This window comes from Aquarana catesbeiana, linkage group LG12 (genome assembly GCF_042186555.1).
Source record: "Aquarana catesbeiana isolate 2022-GZ linkage group LG12, ASM4218655v1, whole genome shotgun sequence".
Lineage (NCBI taxonomy): Eukaryota > Metazoa > Chordata > Amphibia > Anura > Ranidae > Aquarana > Aquarana catesbeiana.
In genome coordinates this window covers 142,218,426-142,235,548 of record NC_133335.1, presented here as the reverse complement: position 1 = coordinate 142,235,548, position 17,123 = coordinate 142,218,426, and positions in this window count along the sequence as shown.

Below are 17,123 nucleotides of genomic sequence, written 5' to 3'. Positions count from 1 at the left end.
CAATGGGTGTTATTTCCTAAGGTAAAATTCACTTTGCACTACAAGTGCAGTTTCAAGTGCACTTGTAGTGCAAAGTGTCTTTGCCTTTAGTAAATAACACCCAACAGTGCTTTGTAATGTTACACAATCACGCCATTTTCAGGACTCACCACATTTCTGTCAGGGTCAGCTAAAAGAAACACAAGCAGTAAATGTCACCAAAGATTTTAGTAGTTAAAATTTTTTTTTATTTGAAAAAGGTTTCAGACATTGTCTGGCATATTGATGGCCCCCCTACCCCCAAAGTATTCAAGGTATCTTAGACGGACCTCACAGGCACTCAGGGGGGGCAAACCAGGACGGCCACTTTCAAGCGCCGTCAGGGTTGGTTCATTCCGAATTCCAGCCTCAGGCCCAACTGAGCCAGCATAGTTGGCAGAATGTTGCCGTAAAAAGTTGTGTAGAACACAGCACGCCAGGATAATATGATTCAGTTTGTACTCCGCCATGTGTATGGGTGTAAGAAATAGACAGAACCAGCTGGCCTTGATTCCAAACGTGTTCTCCACCACTCTTCTGGCTCTGGCCAGCCGGTAATTAAAAACCCTCTGGTCTGAGGTGAGAGTCCTCATCGGGAATGGCCGCATAAGATGGTCCCCCAGCGCAAACGCTTCATCCGCAGCGAAGACGAATGGGAGTCCTTCCGCATTGTCTTCTGGAGGTGGCAAGTCCAAGCTGCCATTCTGTAGACGCCTGTAGAACTCCGTCTGGGTGATGACTCCACCATCGGACATCCGGCCATTCTTCCCCACATCCACATACAGGAACTTATAAGTAGCCGACACCACTGCCAACTTCACAATACTATTGAACCCCTTATAGTTGAAATAGTATGACCCCGAGTTGGGTGGTGGGACGATGTGGACGTGTTTCCCATCAATTGGCCCTCCGCAGTTAGGAAAGTCCCACCACTGGGCAAAGTGGGAGGCCACAGTCTGCCATTCCTGTGGGTTGGAAGGAAACTGTGGAGTCAAACAAGAAAAAAAAAGTGTCATTTTGCACATAAACAGGGAAAGCAGATTAGACACAAACATTCTTGACCAACATCAAGATAACATTTATTTGAGGGAGTTTTTAAAGACCAAGGTATAAGGTACACCTATCAGATTCCCCCTCCCCCCTCTCATGGGCCATTTCTAACATTATAGGGGGGGAGCTCTTGGACAGGTAACCCTCTCCACTTCATTGAGAGATGAATGCCTACATAATGTGTGTTACTTTAGTCAGCCTATGACAGACCTAGCCGGGAGAGAGACTTTTGGAGGGGACTGTATGCTAGCCTCTTGCCGATCGATCGTGAGCCCTTGCTTTTGGGGGAACGGTGCTCTTTGTGAGCTGTATGCCTGGGAACCCTTGAGGTGGTATTACTGTGGGGACACAGGGGACACACAGACTCTGGGGACCCTGGATTTGCCATATTGGAATAGTGACTGATTCATACCGTTGGGACTTCTACTGTTAAATGCTAATATCATCAATTCCAGCTACCTGTCTGTTGTCTGCTAAAATGTGTATTGTAAATAAGTCTCTAGTATGGGATCTAAGAGTGATTAGATCCCATTGTTGTTTGTGTTTAATTAACTCTGCTATTGTGATAATGTTGATTGGATTTTCTGAACTACAAGGCGGCCAGTCTGGCCTAAAGGTCATGTCTGAGTCATCTAGGCTGTCTAAAGGGATTAGTTAATTAGCTCATGTTAATTAGGTTAATTAGGTTACAGCTGTATTGTTAGAGTAATATGAGTCGGAAGTATGCACCTCACTTTTAGTGTATAAAAGAGCCTGTATATTGCAATAAAAGAGATTCCTGGTTGAACTTACATACAGCCTGCCTGGTGTTTGTTCTGAGCTATCACAACTGGGTTAGAACGGCACAAAGCTGTAGTTCTAATCCCGGAGCATCGGATGACTGAACAATCAGATGTTGCGATCTGCAATCTGATTCTATAGCTGCAGAGGAGTGTCGGGAGAGTGGAACCGAGCGAGCAAGGGGCTCGTTACACAGCCCCTCCTTAGTTACACTATTGACAGCCCACTGGACAGGTAAGAAATGTCATAGTACAAAGATATAAATACACACTGTACACGTTTAAGCACATTTGGAAATTCTGCTATTACCTATCAAGATAATAATAGTATACAAAAAATTTAAACAGTACCATTTGAAAGTATACAGGTAGGCCCCTGCACTACATGCTTTGGGGAATTGATCCATACATCTGACCACAAAAGAGATGGGTATAGTGTGTATGGGTTTGGCAAAGTCACCAGATAGATGATTGAGGATAGATAGAGAATTGGTACCAGCTGACTTAGAAGTTGGGGGGAGGGAGGGTTCCAACTGATTTGGGGACCCCAAAAAAAAGCCTCTGGCACTCTGCCTGAATTTCAAGCACAAATCACATTTTTAAACATTTTAGGGGGTGTTTGGGGTAAAGCACTACTATGGAGCTGATAAAATACATTGTTAAGTGACTACATGAGGTGAATATAGGGCCAGGAGACCATGCTGGGGAGGTAAATGAAGGCAAATATGTATGAAGGACAAAAAAAAATTACATAAAAATCCAGCATGCATGAGGACAAAGGGGACATTCACAGCATATTACAATCATGGTAATTAGGGAATGAGGAAAGAAATACAATATATTATCAAACATTAAATACAATAAAATGTGATGTTAAAGGATAAAAATCTTACCTTAATATAGTCCTTCTGCAGGACCTGGATGATGGCAGAACAGGTCTCTGGGATAATGATCCCCAGAGCCTGGGGGGAGATGCCTGTCGAGAACGTGAGGTCCTGCAGGCTTCTCCCCGTCGCCACCCTGGGTGGCGACGAGCCTCTGCTCCGGAGTGATGGCTTGCCTCATGCAGGTATCCTGCCTGCTGATATAAGGGGTCGGCAAAGCCAACAAACGGTGAAATACGGGGTCCGTCATCCAGAGAAAGTTCCTGAAATCGTCAGGGTTATTCTCACGGATCTCACGGAGCAAAGGCATATGACAGAATTGGTCACGCTGAAGCAACCAATTCTTGGTCCATGAACTCCTCCCCACCCTGTTCATGGACTGGGCTTGTGTCAAGGTAAGGACCCCAACACCAAGCCCCCGCACAGCACGAACTCTACGAGGAGTATGTATACGCAACATGGCTAGAAAACAGTCAGCTGCTCAGAACGAAGTAACAGAACGCACTGAAGAACAGCAAGGCCTGTGAAGAGCGACCTAAAAAACAGCAATGAGCAGACAAGATCGCACAGAAAAGTCCAAAACGAACTCACTGCACGCACTGAAGAGCAGATACAAATCCACAAGCACAAACTGAACAGCAGAAAACGATCTGAAAACCACGAGTCTAAAAAAGCGCTAATCGTCTCTCACCAAACTTTTAATAACACAAGATTAGCAAAAGCAGCCCAAAGGGTGCCGCGCTTGGTTCGGACCTGCCCTTTTATAGTCTCGTCATACGTGGTATACGTGACCGCATTCTTGGCGATTGGAAATTCCGACAACTTTGTGCGACTGTGTGTATGCAAAACAAGTTTGAGCCAACATCCGTCGGAAAAAATCAATGGATTTTGTTGTCGGAATGTCCGATCAATGTCCGACCGTGTGTAGGCGGCATAACAGTGACTTGTAGTTCTCCAAGACTCAAGGCAGACTCCAAGACAAAAGGCACACTCTTAATCAATGCCTTACTAGATTACCACTGATTTTTAGACCCCTTAGATCGCAGGCCACCTTAAACTTCTATTGGAACAGAGAGCTATTTCACACTCACGTGGGGAAAAAATTAAAAAAATGAATAAAAAAATTAAAAAAACATTTTTAAAAATCTTTCTCCCACTTTTTCCTCAAAGATGTGTGGTTTATCCTGTCAATCTGCAGGCTACATCAGATAACCAGGGTTGATCAAACCCTCACTCACCAGTACCGTTGACTGGTTACAGGCCACATTAACAATACAACAACTTTTAACATATATACATATATCAGCCAAAGATCTCACCAGGTTCTGTGCGTCCACTTCACTGATGAAATTTCACAGAACTTTCATGACCATCCTCCAAGCGGGGCTTCAGAATTCACGAGCTAGCGCCAATCTTTGTCCACGCTAGAGACGATTTTCAGTTCTGGGTGTATTTTAGGATTTATGTTCACAGGGACTCAAAACCAAAAATACATTAGGGTTTGTGAATTCTGTGCAGAAATAAATCCTACACCCCTTCTGGGGTGCCAAATGAAGTAATCGCTGCAATATTATACAAGCTAGTATACCCTATATAACTATTGCGTATATGTATCAATTTGTCTAGTCCCTATAATGACTAGTCTAATCTATCAGAGTCTGATAAGCACAATTATTTAACAAATACATCTGCTTAGTAAACAATGTTACATTTATTTCCCAAGAAAATAGGAATATATTACACAGCAGAGTTAGGAAAAACTAACATAAAGATATTAAAAGAAATTGCAATGTTACAAAGCTTACAATCAGAACACAAAACAAGAATATACTTACCATATTCAGCTAGACTCTAGGGATGAGCCGAACACCCCCCGGTTCGGTTCGCACCAGAACCCGCGAACGGACCGAAAGTTCGCACGAACGTTAGAACCCCATTGACGTCTATGGGACTCGAACGTTCGAAATCAAAAGTGCTCATTTTAAAGGCTAATTTGCATGGTATTGTCCTAAAAAGGGTTTGGGGACCCGGGTCCTACCCCAGGGGACATGTATCAATGCAAAAAAAACTTTTAAAAACGGCCGTTTTTTCGGGAGCAGTGATTTTAATGATGCTTAAAGTAAAAAAAAAAAAGTGAAATATTCCTTTAAATATCGTACCTGGGGGGTGTCTATAGTATGCCTGTAAAGTGACGCGTGTTTCCCATGTTTAGAACAGTCCCTGCACCAAATGTCATTTTTAAAGGAAAAAATCTCATTTAAAACTGCTTGCGGGTTTAATGTCATGTCGGGTCATGGCAATATGGATGAAAATCAGTGAGACAAACGGCATGGGTACCCCCCAGTCCATTACCAGTCCCTTTGGGTCTTGTATGGATATTAAGGGGAACCCCGCACCCAAATTAAAATAAGGAAAGGTGTGGGGCCACCAGGCCCTATATACTCTGAACAGCAGTATACAGGCGGTGCAAACAAGACAGGGACTGTAGGTTTGTTGTTAAGTAGAATCTGTTTGTAATTTTGAACATTTTTAACGTGTTTAGCTCCAGCCAAAAAATCTTTTCTAAGCTTTTTGGAAAACATAGGGAAGGGTTATCACCCCTGTGACATTTGTTTTGCTGTCTTTCCTCCTCTTCAGAAGATTTCACCTCACTTTTTTGTCCCAATGAAAAATGTTTTTTGAAAATTTGGGTTTTTTTGTGGAACAAGGATTGGAAAGCATCAGTGGAAAGGAGAACTTGTTTTCCCATATTAACTCTTACAGGAGAGAATTTCCCTTCCTAGGGGTAGATTTCATCTCACTTCCTGTTGTCTCCTTCCGTTTGCAAGTAGGAGTCGTTTGTAAGTTAGATGTTTGAAAGTAGGGTCCTGCCCTATATACTCAGCAGAAATTTGGGCCTTAGGTGTTGCTGTGGCCACAACACTGTAAGCCCTCACAGGGCCCTGCTGTGAAATATTAGATCAAGAATTGTAATTACATGCCCCTGTTGAACAGGAGCTGAAAAATTAGGCCTTAGGCACTGGTGCTGGTGCCACAACACTGCAACCCCTCACAGACACTCTAGTTGGAACGCAGGAACGAGCCCTGCTGCAAATTATTGCTTCAAAAATTGTAATTACACGCCCCTGTTAGACAGGGGCAGAAAAATTGGGCCTTAGGCACTGGTGCTGGTGCCACAACACTGCAACCCCTCACAGACACTCTAGTTGGAACGCAGGAACGAGCCCTGCTGCAAAGTATTGCATCAAAAATTGTAATTACACGCCCCTGTTAGACAGGGGCAGAAAAATTGGGCCTTAGGCACTGGTGCTGGTGCCACAACACTGCAACCCCTCACAGACACTCTAGTTGGAACGCAGGAACGAGCCCTGCTGCAAAGTATTGCATCAAAAATTGTAATTACACGCCCCTGTTAGACAGGGGCAGAAAAATTGGGCCCTAGGCACTGGTGCTGGTGCCACAACACTGCAACCCCTCACAGACACTCTAGTTGGAATGCAGGAACGAGCCCTGCTGCAAAGTATTACATCAAAAATTGTAATTACACGCCCCTGTTAAACAGGGGCTGAAAAATTGTGCCTTAGGCACTGGTGGTGGCGCCCAGAACCAAAAATGTTCTTACAAGCTATCAGCGTGATGACTGAGGAGGAAGAGGATAATTACTCAGGGATAGTCACTCAGCATCAGCATAGGCAGTCTTTGAAGGGATCTGAGATTTCAAAAAAAATTATTCGGTTACATCAGCATCAGGTGCTTGGTAGCTGGTGGTGATCCAAGACTCATTCATTTTTATGAAGGTCAGCCGATCGACCGAGTCGGTGGACAGACGCACCCTGTGATCGGTTACCACGCCTCCAGCAGCACTGAATGTGCGTTCCGAAAGAACGCTGGATGCAGGACAGGCCAGTAGCTCAATTGCATACTGTGCAAGCTCTGGCCAGTGATCCATCCTCAAGACCCAGTAACCCAGAGGATTTTCGGTGGGAAAGGTGTCCAAGTCTGATCTTGCCCCTAGGTATTCCTGCACCATGTAAAACAGACGCTGGCGATGGTTGCTGGAACCGATCATACCTTGGGGCTGCGGACCAAAAAATTGTCTGAACGCATCGGTCAGACGGCCACCTTCTCCACCGCTCCTTCTTTGACTGACCGAAGCCTCAGCAACACGTTGTCCAGAAACAGGAGTTTGTAACCTCCCAGTCTCTGGGAACGCGTTGCACAGACCTTTCTGCAAGGCCTCCCGAAGATGTTTCATCCTCTGCTCCCTCTGCGATGGCAAGATAAGGTCCGCAACCTTACCCTTGTAACGTGGATCAAGGAGGGTTGCCAGCCAGTATTGGTCCTTCTCCTTGATACCACGAATACGAGGATCCTTACGCAGGCTTTGCAGGATCAGGGAGGCCATGCAGCGTAGGTTTGCTGAGGCATTCGGTCCGGAGTCCTCTGGGTCACTAAGAACGACATGGTCCGCAGCCACCTCCTCCCAGCCACGTACAAGTCCATGTGTTTCTTGGGACTGATCCCTTAAAGACTGCTGCTGATGCTGAGTGCCAGGCTCCACCTCCATACTGACACAATCTTCCTCCTCCTCCTCTTCCTCCTCGTCCTCTTCCTGTGTGATCGGCGGGCACGCAGGAACACTGTCTGGATAAAGGGGGCCTTGAGAGCTAAGGAAGTCCTCCTCTTCCTGCCTCTGTTCTGCCTCAAGTGCCCTGTCCATTATTCCACGCAGCGTGTGCTCCAACAGGTGGACAAGGGGGACAGTGTCACTGATGCATGCACTGTCACTGCTCACCATCCTCGTGGCCTCCTCGAATGGTGACAGGACAGTGCATGCATCCCTGATCATGGCCCACTGGCGTGGGGAAAAAAAACCAAGCTCCCCTGACCCTGTCCTGGTGCCATAGTCGCACAGGTACTCATTGATGGCCCTCTGCTGCGTGTGCAGCCGCTGCAGCATGGCCAACGTTGAGTTCCACCTGGTGGGCATGTCACAGATTAGGCGGTTCTTGGGCAGGTTAAACTCCTTTTGGAGGTCCGTCAGCCGAGCACTGGCATTATATGACCGGCGGAAATGCACAAAGACTTTCCTGGCCTGCCTCAGGACATCCTGTAAGCCCGGGTACCTGCCCAAGAACCGCTGCACCACCAAGTTAAGGACGTGAGCCAAACAGGGCACATGGGTCATTTGTCCCTGTCGGAGGGCAGAGAGGAGGTTGGTGCCATTGTCGCAAACCACCATTCCTGCCTTAAGTTGGCGTGGCGTCAACCACCTCTGAACCTGCCCCTGCAGAGCTGACAGAACCTCTGCCCCAGTGTGGCTCCTGTCCCCCAAGCACACCAGCTCAAGCACCGCATGGCATCTTTTGGCCTGCGTACTTGCGTAGCCCCTTGAACGCCTACGGAGCACCGCTGGTTCCGAGGAAGAGGCCATGGAGGAAGAAGAAGAGGAGGGGGTGGAGGAGAGAGGTGTGTCACAATCAGCATTTTGGAGGCGTGGTGGCGGAACAACCTCCAACACTACTGCACCTTGTCCTGCATCCTTCCCAGCTGCCAGCAGAGTCACCCAATGCGCCGTGAAACTTAGGTAACGTCCCTGTCCATGCCTGCTGGACCATGAGTCAGCGGTAATATGCACCTTACCGCTGACCGCCCTGTCCAGCGAGGCATGGACATTGCCTTCCACATGCCGGTAGAGAGCCGGAATCGCCTTCCGTGAGAAAAAGTGGCGTTTGGGTACCTGCCACTGAGGAACCGCACATTCCACAAACTCACGGAAGGGGGCAGAGTCTACCAACTGAAAAGGCAGCAGTTGAAGTGCTAGCAATTTTGCCAAGCTAGCATTCAACCGCTGGGCATGTGGATGGCTGGGAGCAAACTTCTTTCGGCGGTGCAGCAGCTGGGGCAGGGAAATTTGCCTGGTACAATCTGACGTCGGTGTACCAAAAGCAGATTGCCCACAAGTACTTGGCTGTGACACACCTAATTCTACACCTTCATTCCTCTCACTGCAGGTCTCAGAGAGGACTGAAGGTCTAGTGGGGTTGGAAATCTCAGCTGATGAGGAGCAAGGAGAGATCCTCTTTGTTCTTTGGTGTGGGTCTTTTAGATACGCTTGCCAACGAACTGCATGGCAGGTCAACATATGTCTGGTCAAGCATGTGGTACCCAAGCGGGAGATATTTTGGCCACGCGAGATACGCTTGAGACATATGTTGCAAATAGCAGCGGTGCGATCTGATGCACTCGTCTCAAAAAAGGCCCACACCAAAGAACTTTTTGAATAACGCGCAGAGACTGCAGCGCCCTGCACATGTGGAGCTTTGGGGTGTGATGCAGTCAATGTGCTGCCCTTAGGCTGGCCCCTGGAGGGCATCCTGCCTCGTTGGTGATGTGCTGCCGCCTCCTCCTCCTCCTCCTCCTCCTCCTCCTCCTCTCTCCTATCAGGCACCCACGTTGAGTCAGTGACCTCATCATCCCCTCCCTCCTCATCACTGGAGCAAACCTGGCAGTATGCTGCAGCAGGGGGAGCATGACTGCCAGATTGCTGTCCTTCTTGGGCACCCCCTCTGTCCGCGCTCATGTTACTGCCTTCATCGAGCTCAGTATCGTCATCAGAGCCTTCCAAACGCTGGGCATCCTCCTGGAGCATGTACCCAACACTGTGGTCAAACAGTTCGAGGGAATCCTCATGAGGACATGGTGGAGCTAGGGAAGGAGTCACTGATGACATTGAGCTGAGGGAAGAGGCCGCTGCTTTGCCAGACAAAGCACCCTGGGCATGGGTGAGAGAGGATGAGGAGGATGAGGACGGCTTGGTCATCCACTCGACCAAGTCTTCCGCATGTTGCGGCTCAACATGGCCAGCTGCCGAAAAAAAGGCCAAGCGTGTCCCATGGCCACGTGCTGATGAGGATGCACCGTCTCCACGACCAGCACTAGACACAGAGCCTGCTTGCCCTCTCTTATTGGCTTGTGACTGTCTGCCTCTCCTTCTTGGCCTTCCAGACATACTAATGGCCTGTAGCTGCACTAAGCTGGGATAGAACACCTGTAATTTTCTTCAAGTAGCTTTATATACTGTAACCAGACAAGCCTGCCTGTCAGTAGGAAGATAACAGGAACGGATCTAGCTGAACACTGTGAGCAGGACGCACTGTACTAAATGTAAATAGTCTAGCTGCCTGACCGTGGTACTAATAGGATCAAATAGAACACCTGTAATTTTCTTCAGGTAGCTTTATATACTGTAACCAGACAAGCCTGCCTGTCAGTAGGAAGATAACAGGAACGGATCTAGCTGTACACTGTGAGCAGGACGCACTGTACTAAATGTAAATAGTCTAGCTGCCTGACCGTGGTACTAATAGGATCAAATAGAACACCTGTAATTTTCTTCAGGTAGCTTTATATACTGTAACCAGACAAGCCTGCCTGTCAGTAGGAAGATAACAGGAACGGATCTAGCTGAACACTGTGAGCAGGACGCACTGTACTAAATGTAAATAGTCTAGCTGCCTGACCGTGGTACTAATAGGATCAAATAGAACACCTGTAATTTTCTTCAGGTAGCTTTATATACTGTAACCAGACAAGCCTGCCGGTCAGTAGGAATTTAACAGGAACGGATCTAGCTGAACACTGTGAGCAGGACGCACTGCACTAAATGTAAATAGCAGGAACGGATCTAGCTGAACACTGTGAGCAGGACGCACTGCACTAAATGTAAATAGTCTAGAAGATAACAGGAACGGATCTAGCTGAACACTGTGAGCAGGACGCACTGCACTAAATGTAAATAGTCTAGAAGATAACAGGAACGGATCTAGCTGAACACTGTGAGCAGGACGCACTGCACTAAATGTAAATAGCAGGAACGGATCTAGCTGAACACTGTGAGCAGGACGCACTGCACTAAATGTAAATAGTCTAGAAGATAACAGGAACGGATCTAGCTGAACACTGTGAGCAGGACGCACTGCACTAAATGTAAATAGCAGGAACGGCTCTAGCTGAACACTGTGCGCAGGACGCACTGCACTAAATGTAAATAGCAGGAACGGATCTAGCTGAACACTGTGAGCAGGATGCACTGCACTAAATGTAAATAGCAGGAACGGATCTAGCTGAACACTGTGAGCAGGACGCACTGCACTAAATGTAAATAGCAGGAACGGATCTAGCTGAACACTGTGAGCAGGACGCACTGCACTAAATGTAAATAGCAGGAACGGATCTAGCTGAACACTGTGAGCAGGACGCACTGCACTAAATGTAAATTGCAGGAACGGATCTAGCTGAACACTGTGAGCAGGACGCACTGCACTAAATGTAAATAGTCTAGAAGATAACAGGAACGGATCTAGCTGAACACTGTGAGCAGGACGCACTGCACTAAATGTAAATAGCAGGAACGGATCTAGCTGAACACTGTGAGCAGGACGCACTGCACTAAATGTAAATAGCAGGAACGGATCTAGCTGAACACTGTGAGCAGGACGCACTGCACTAAATGTAAATAGCAGGAACGGATCTAGCTGAACACTGTGAGCAGGACGCACTGCACTAAATGTAAATAGCAGGAACGGATCTAGCTGAACACTGTGAGCAGGACGCACTGCACTAAATGTAAATTGCAGGAACGGATCTAGCTGAACACTGTGAGCAGGACGCACTGCACTAAATGTAAATAGTCTAGAAGATAACAGGAACGGATCTAGCTGAACACTGTGAGCAGGACGCACTGCACTAAATGTAAATAGCAGGAACGGATCTAGCTGAACACTGTGAGCAGGACGCACTGCACTAAATGTAAATAGCAGGAACGGATCTAGCTGAACACTGTGAGCAGGACGCACTGCACTAAATGTAAATAGCAGGAACGGATCTAGCTGAACACTGTGAGCAGGACGCACTGCACTAAATGTAAATAGCAGGAACGGATCTAGCTGAACACTGTGAGCAGGACGCACTGCACTAAATGTAAATAGCAGGAACGGATCTAGCTGAACACTGTGAGCAGGACGCACTGCACTAAATGTAAATAGCAGGAACGGATCTAGCTGAACACTGTGAGCAGGACGCACTGCACTAAATGTAAATAGCAGGAACGGATCTAGCTGAACACTGTGAGCAGGACGCACTGCACTAAATGTAAATTGCAGGAACGGATCTAGCTGAACACTGTGAGCAGGACGCACTGCACTAAATGTAAATAGTCTAGAAGATAACAGGAACGGATCTAGCTGAACACTGTGAGCAGGACGCACTGCACTAAATGTAAATAGCAGGAACGGATCTAGCTGAACACTGTGAGCAGGACGCACTGCATTAAATGTAAATAGTCTAGATAGAAGATAACAGGAACGGATCTAGCTAAACTGAATACAGTGTATATATATATATGCAACACCTGGGATGCATATATATACACAATACACTGTAAGTGCAGCTAACTGACTGACTGTTCTGCCTAATCTATCTAACTCAAATCAAATGACACTGTCTCTCTCTCTCTCTATCTCTCAGCACACCGGAACACACACTACACAGGGCCGCCGTGCAGGCGGCCTTATATAGTGTGGGGTGTGTACTAAATCCCCTGAGCCATAATTGGCCAAAGCCACCCTGGCTTTGGCCAATTACAGCTCTCTCTACTGACAGCGCTGTGATTGGCCAAGCATGCGGGTCATAGTGCATGCTTGGCCAATCATCAGCCAGCAATGCACTGCGATGCCGCAGTGAATTATGGGCCGTGACGCGCCACACGAATTTAGCGCGAACGGCCCATAACGTTCGCAATTCGGCGAACGATCGAACAGCCGATGTTCGAGTCGAACATGGGTTCGACTCGAACACGAAGCTCATCCCTACTAGACTCCTATCGGCTGGTCTCACAATGTTGAAAGAGAGAGCTCTGTGCCACATGGAGTTTAGGCCCAAGCCATCAGTCAGAGCAAAGTCCCAAGATGGCAGAGAGACATCCTCATGGTAAGGCTGTGCAGCAAGAAAGAGAAAGAGCTTCCTCTAACAATCCCTTTTTTACAATCACACACCAACCAAACCCCTTCCCATTGCCTGCCCAACTCTATTTTTGGACAAATCACAGCATCTCTGGGGCGTTTCCTCAACAGGTTATATTATTGACCGTCCTGGGGTATTGTCCACTAGGGGGCAGCGTTTGTCCACCAATTACCACTGTCCGACCTGAGTCAACTTTCACAGATATCTGGGTCCTTGATCTTCTGTATCTCAATTACACCAATTATCTCTGCCAGTCAGGCTCTCTTTGAATCACACAAGTAGAGACGTTAATCAGGAATTCTTATAGACAGATCGGAGCCAGCATTGTCATACATAGCTAGAAGCTTAACAAGCTACATTCCAACCTGGGGGGGGCATCCTGTCATCCAGGGAGTGCGAAAATCTCACTCTTTCAAAAACCACGGGAGCCTGGCTGCTCTTGGGAATAAGGAAACATATGTACAAAATCCAGAAATATGATATTAATTCATGTTGAATTCCAACACCACCGTAACCCTATAGAGGTACTCTTGATGAAATCAAGAATCGGCCTTGTAATGATATGCTCCTGTCAAACAGGTGCAGAAAAATTACTCTTTGGGTGTCGGGGGCGCCTTCCCACCGTAACCCTATAGAGGTGCTTTTGATGAAGGCAAAAAATTGCAATGATATTCATATGGTTGGTGTTTTTGCCACGTTTCATGTGCCTGAGACACAGTTTGCAGATAGCAACAGTGCGATTTGCTACAGATGTGCTGAAAAAGGCTCAGACAGCTGAGCTTTGGGGAGTGTAAAAAGTGTAGCAAATAATTCAGCGCTGCCCTTAAAGATAGCAGCTAACACACCAAATTAGATAAATGGCAAAACAGAAGGAAACAAATAGTGTAGCGCTAAAAAATAACGTGGTACATGGGCCAAAATAGGGGCAGTGAAACCAAAAAAATACTCAAATAAAAAAATATGCAAAGGAACATATATAGGTGTAGAACAAAAATAGATATAATAAATGTCCACACAAAAACTAGCAATATCCAACAAAATAGTTCATAAACTTCATGTGGGTAAGTGAAAAATTCCTTGTGAAAAGCTTCAATATAGATATCACCTCAGTGAACCGGGATGTGTAGTTATAGTGAAGAGAACCACCACCATATAGAAGGGAGGCTTACCAGAATGTTTGAACACGCAAGAACATATGTTCTGCGTGTCAAACAAGCTTGTGTTGTAAAAACAGCCAACAGAGATGGACGCTGGAACCATCAATTGCCTGGACTAGAAACTCCCAACTCTCATCAAGATGGAGATGTCTGTACAGGTTTATCTCACGAAGGACAGAAGTCCATGGATGTAATGGGAATGGTTAGGGGAGAGAAAACAAAAGGGGGCCACATAGTATAATTCCGTTTAGTAAAAATTGTATATTTAATGAAAGTAGGAAAACTCACATTTTAGTTGATAAAATCAGCGCTTGTTAAAATCAAATGGCGGCAGTGGAGACCTTCCCGATGCGCTTCGTCTCCAAGGACATCGTCTGGGGTGTCTCTCCACTGCTGCCCTCCACAGATTTATAAAGAATATAACCTCCATCATGAGAGCCAAAACCCCATGTGTTTGCAGCGTATGTAGTATGTACTTCCTTTTTGGAAAGATGGTGCATCCGCATGCGTTTCACGCCTCGGTTTCAGCCATGTATAATGCGTTCCAAATCTCTTCATAACATAACGCCAGGTATGGGAAAATGGTGCACCAGCGTGCATTTCACGCCTCGGTTTCAGCCATATATGGTGATGGTGAATTCCTAACCTCATCATGACCTTACATCGTCAGTGGGATGCATATGAGTCCCAATGAGGAGAGCTGATAACGATGTTTTACTAGTCACCCCTGGACAAACAGGACATCAGAGAGCATGATAGCGCAATGACATCATGCGCCTCCGCAGCTGGACAAGTGTGCGCTTCACAGTGAGATGACAAATATTCAACCAAGTGGAAGGGCAGGAGAAAATTAAGTAGCACATTAGTGTCACGTACTACGGGGTATATATAAAGAACAGGACTGATAAAATATGTTGTTAAGGACCTTCTAAACAAAAAGGAAAAAGAAAAGGAAGGAGCCCATAACCTCATGAGCCCGGGTCACAGTGTAGCGAATATGATCACAACACCACGACACATAGATTAACCACTTGACCACTGGGCACTTAAACCCCCTTAATAACCAGACCAATTTTCAGCTTTCAGAGCTCTCACATTTTGAATGACAATTACTCAGTCATGCAACACTGTAGAGCTTTCTTTTGGTGGTATTTAATCACCGCTGGGTTCTTTATTTTTTGCGCTATAAAAGAAAAAAGACCGAAAATTCTGTAAAAAAAATGCATTTTTCTTTGTTTCTGTTATAAAATTTAGCAAATTAGTAATTTTTCTTCATATATTTTGGCCAAAATTTATACTGCTACATATCATTGGTAAAAATAACCCAAATCGGTGTATATTATTTGGTCTTTGTGAAAGTTATAGAGTCCAAAAGCTACGGTGCCAATATCTGAAAATTGATCACACCTGAATTACTGACGGCCTATCTAATTTCTTGAGACCCTAACATGCCAGGAAAGTACAAATACCCCCCAAATGACCCCTTTTTGGAAAGAAGACATTCCAAGGTATTTAGAAAGATGCATGATGAGTTTTTTGAAGTTATCAATTTTTCCCACAATTCATTGCAAAATCAAGATTTTTTTTTTCTTTTTTTTTTTCACAAAATTGTCATATTAGCAGGTTATTTCTCACACACAGCATATGCATACCAAAAATTACACCGCAAAACATATTCTGTTATTACTCCTGAGTACAGCGATACCACATGTGTGAGACTTTTACACAGCGTGGCCACATACAGAGGCCCAACATGCACGGAGCACCTTCAGGCGTTCTGGAGCACCCAGGCCAATTCTGACATTTCTCTCCTACATGTAAAAATCATAATTTATTTGCTAGAAAATTACATAGAACCCCAAAACATTATATATGTTTTTTTAGCAAAGACCTTAGGGAATACAATGGCTGTCGTTGCAACTTTTTTTCTCGCATGGTATTTGTGCAGCAATTTTTCAAACGCGTTTTTTATGGAAAAAAACAGTAAAGTTAGCACAATGTTTTTGCAAATTGTGAAAGATGAAGTTATGCCGAGTAAAGAGATACCTAACATGTCACCCTTCGAAATTGCACACGCTCGTGGAATGGCACCAAACTTTGCTACTTAAAAATTTCCATAGGCGACTCTTTAACATTTTTTACTGGTTACATGTTTTGAGTTAGAGAGGAGGTCTAGGGCCAAAATTATTGCTCTTGCTGTACCGATCGCAGCTATACCTCACATGTGTGATTTGAACACCATTTTCATATGTGGGCGGGACTTACGTATGCGTTTGCTTCTGCATGCGAGCACATGGGGGACGGGGAAATTTTTTTTTTTTTTATTTTACTTTATTTATTTTAGTTTTATGCTTTTGTCCAAAAAATAAATGTTTTGATCACTTTTATTCCTATTACAAGGAATGTAAGCATGTAAGCATGACAGGTCCTCTTTACAGTGAGATATGGGGTCAATAAGGCTGGAAAGCCTGAAATTAAAAAAAAAAATCCTGGCTTCGATCGTAGCGGTGAGTTGGTAGAAGCACCTGAGGGCGGCGGGAGGGGGGATGTCCCCTCTCGCCTCCCGTAAGAACAATCAAGCAGTGGAACAGCTGCTATGATCATTCTTATGGTGTAGGGAATAGCCGGCTGAAAAAGCTGATATCTGAATGGCGCCTGTAGCTGCAGGCATCATTCAGATATCCGCGCACAAAGTCAAGGATGTCGTATGACGACCAGCGGGCAGGAAGTGGTTAAAATGCATTTTTTTTAACACAAAGTTGTCCATTTATACAATATTTCTAACACATAGCATGTACATACCAAAAATGAGACCCCAAAATAGATTCTCCTACTCCTCCTGAGTATGGCGATACCACATGTGTGAGACTTCAACAGCCTGGCCACATACAGAGGCCGAGTACAGCCGAGTATGGCTAAACATGGCAGAGCATGGCTGGGTATGGCAAAGTATGGCTGGGTATCACCGAGTATTGCAGAGTATGGCTGGGTATGGCAAAGTATGGCTGGGTATGGCAGAGTATGGCTGGGTATGGCTAGGTATGGCAGAGTATGGCTGGGTATTGCAGGGTATGGCAGATTATTGCGGAGTATTGCAAGGTATTGCAGAGTATTGCGGGGTATTGCAGAGTATTGCAGGGTATTGTGGGTATTGCGGGTATTGAAGGGTATTGCAGGGTATTGCAGAGTATTGCGGGGTATTACAGAGTATT